The following is a 3,929-nucleotide window of genomic DNA, read 5'->3' as shown; positions in this document are numbered from 1 at the left end:
ATGTGCTTATCTGTGGTGACAATGGGATATCACGTGATCCACTTGATGTATGCTTTGGTGATCAACTTGCGAGTTCCGTGACCTCGTGAACTTATGCATAGGGGTTGGCACACGTTTTTGTCTTAACTCTTCGGTAGAAACTTTGGGGCACTCTTTGAAGTTCTTTCTATTGGTTGAATAGATTAATCTGAGATTGTATGATGCATATCGTATAATCATACCCACGGATACTTGAGGTGACATTGGAGTATCTAGGTGACATTAGGGTTTTGGTTGATTTGTGTCTTAAGGTGTTCTTCTAGTACGAACTCTAGGATAGATCGAACGGAAAGAATAGCTTCATCTTATTTTACTACGGACTCTTGAATAGATCGATCAGAAAGAACAACTTTGAGGTGGTTTCGTACCATACAATAATCTCTTCTTTTGTTCTCCACTATTAGTGACTTTGGAGTGACTCTTTGTTGCATGTTGAGGGATTGTTATATGATCCAGTTATGTTATTATTGTTGAGAGAACTTGCACTAGTGAAAGTATGAACCCTAGGCCTTGTTTCAATGCATTGCATTACCATTTACACTCACTTTTACCACTTGCTACCTTGTTGTTTTTATATTTTCAGATTACAAAAACCTATATCTACCATCTATATTGCACTTCTATCACCATCTTTTCGCCGAACTAGTGCACCAATACAATTTACCATTGTATTGGGTGTGTTTGAGACACAAGAGACTCTTTGTTATTTGGTTGCAGGGTTGTTTGAGAGAGACCATCTTCATCCTACGCCTCCCACGGATTGATAAACCTTAGGTCATCCACTTGAGGGAAATTTTCTATTGTCCTACAAACCTCTGCAATTGGAGGCCCAACAACGTCTACAAGAAGAAGGTTGTGTAGTAGACATCAATATGGTGTGAGCAGAGACGTAAGATTTGCACGATTAAGGGAAGAGGAGTACCTCTTTCTGCTGGTAGTGTTGTGTCCTCCTTCTGTTTTTCTAACAATCTTGTTGTGGTTCGCTAGAAACGAGAAGTTGTGGAGGACGGTGGAGCCTTGGACGAACCCATGGCCAAGTTGTTGAGTGTGGTGCGGTGGCCGTCTATCGCCGGCGGGGAACCAGATCCGAGGCGGCGAACGATGACGTAGCGGGAAAAGCTCCGGTGCGGTGGACTGTTGCGATAGTGGAGCGGTAGCGGTGATGGACCGGACGGTGTGGTCGAAGTGGTTCTGGTATGACGCACATCGGTGTCAGCGGCATGGAGGCAGCTTTACCTCGGCTTCAGCTGGTAAGTCCTTGAGGGCATTGCAGTTGCTGTTGCATTGGACAACCACGTCGGGGTACCAGCTCCAGCATGATGGAGGAGGGCGGCGGTGGATTGGGTGCGATGAGGTGGAGGACGGAGGAGGCTGGGGTTTCGCGGCCGGTGGAGAGGGTGTTTTGGCGCCCACAGAGTATGAATGGGGAAATAGAGGGAGGGGCAACTAAGGGGGGAATAATGTTTTGGTTTGGGACGCGCTTGTTTGAAATTTGGGGAAGTTATAAACTTTGCCCCCATCTAAAATTTCAGACATATTGTGGGTTTGGGGTAGGACAATAATCTTAGGGGTCCCAAATGGTGGGCGGGGTATATTTCGACCAAGCGCATGGTTGTTTTGGCGCCCATGGCATATGAATGCTTCTCGGAGGCGGTTGAGACTGGCGTCTTGGTGAAGTTACAAACCTACCCCAGTTTAGACCTTTGGACATCGTGCCGATAGGCTACACAGGCCAGAGTCAAGACAGTAATTTCCTACCACCAAACATTAGCCTCGTGTTGTTTCGGGTGACCAGATGCTTATTTGGCGCTTCGTTCAATATTTAGGAGCACAAGCATTAACGTTTTCGGATCTCTTGAATTGAACTTTCAGGATTTGTCAAACTTCACAAATCTTCACTCTTGAAAATCCTAAAACTACGATTATTTTGGAATGGAGGCGGTTCATCACATTTTACGATACGGAGCCTCTGCCAAGCCCTAAACTCTCTCGGGAGGGCTGATCTGGAGTCCATTCGGGGCTTCGGAGAGGGGAATCCGTCACCATCGTCATCATCAACCTTCCTCCATCACCAATTTCATGATGCTCACCGCCATGCGTGAGTAATTCCATCACAGGCTTGCTGGACGGTGATGGGTCAGATGAGATTTATCATGTAATCGAGTTAGTTTTGTTAGTGTTTGATCCCAAGTATCCACTATGTTCTGAGATTGATGTTGCTATGACTTTTCTATACTTAATGCTTGTCACTAGGACCCGAGTGCCATGATTTCAGCTCTGAACCTATTATGTTTTCATCACTATGAGAGTTCTTGATCCTATCTTGCAAGTCTATAGTCACCTATTATGTGTTAGGATCCGTTAACCCCGAAGTGACAATAATCGGGATACTTACCGGTGATGACCGTAGTTTGAGGAGTTCATGTATTCACTATGTGTTAATGCTTTGGTCCGGTACTCTATTAAAAGGAGGCCTTAATATCCCTTAGTTTCCAATAGGACCCCGCTGCCACGGGAGGGTAGGACAAAAGATGTCATGCAAGTTCTTTTCCATAAGCATGTATGACTATATTCGGAATACATGCCTACATTACATTGATGAATTGGAGCTAGTTCTGTGTCACCCTATGTTATAACTGTTGCATGAAGAATCACATCCGAGATAATTCTCCATTACCAATTCGATGCCCGTGTGATTTTCATATATTGTTCCTCACTTTTTTACTTTTCCGTTGCTACTGTTACAATCACTATAAAACCCAAAAATATTACTTTTGCTACCGTTACCACTACTATCATATTACTTTGCTACTAAATACCTTGCTGCAGATATTAAGTTTCCAGGTGTGGTTGAATTGACAACTCAGCTGCTAATAATTGAGAATATTCTTTGGCTCCCCTTGTGTCGAATCAATAAATTTGGGTTGAATACTCTACCCTCGAAAACTGTTGTGATCCCCTATACTTGTGGGTTATCAAGACTATTTTCTGGCGCCGTTGCCGGGGAGCATAACTCTATTCTTTGAGTCACTTGGGATTTATATCTACTTATCATTATGAAGAACTTGAAAGATCAAAGAATCAAGATTTTTTCCTCAACTACGAGGGGAGGTAAGGAACTGCCATCTAGCTCTGCACTTGATTCACCTTCTGTTTTGAGTAAGCTTTCGACACCTAAACCTGCTTCTACTATTAATTCTGGTATGTCGCATGTTATTGATGATGTCACTTGTGCTTTGCATGATACTTATGATGAAACTACTTCTATGCTTGATACTACTATGCCACTTGGTGAATTTCTTGATGAACAACTTTCTAGGGCTAGAGGGAATGAAATTATTGTAACTGATACTATTGATGAAAGTGATGATGAAGATTCTCCCCATAGATATGAATTGCCTGTTGTTCCTGAGGGTTATCTTATGGATGAAGAAATTGCTAGAGACTTTCTTGCCTGCAATGATAGATCTGATCTTAAGAAGTTATTAGCTAAGCTGAAAGAAAAATCTTTGAATGCTAGAATGAAATATAATCCTGCTTATGCTACTTCACCTATCTGTATTACTGACTAGCACATATGGTCGTGCGTTGCAACAGGAAAAAATAATATGCATTTAAAATTAGTGACAATTATGTGTGCAAGCAAAACCCTATGTGCACATGAAAAAGGAACATTTAGCATATGGGTTTTGCTGGGTGTGAAGTAATCAATCCGCTATATTTTCATTCATTGATTGAAGGCATTTATGAGTTCTGTTACGTCATCGTACGCCAGAGAAGGCCCATGAATTATTCAATCTACTTTTCCTTTTAACAGAGGAGATTTTAAGGCATGAACCATCTGCATATTGTAGAAAACATGAACCATTTTTTAAATCCTGAACAGGTCT

The sequence above is a fragment of the Triticum urartu genome, chromosome 2A (assembly GCF_056163025.1).
Source record: "Triticum urartu cultivar PI428250 chromosome 2A, HENAU_Tu73, whole genome shotgun sequence".
Lineage (NCBI taxonomy): Eukaryota > Viridiplantae > Streptophyta > Magnoliopsida > Poales > Poaceae > Triticum > Triticum urartu.
The sequence above is the reverse complement of the archived record's forward strand: the minus strand, read 5'-3'. Positions refer to the sequence as shown.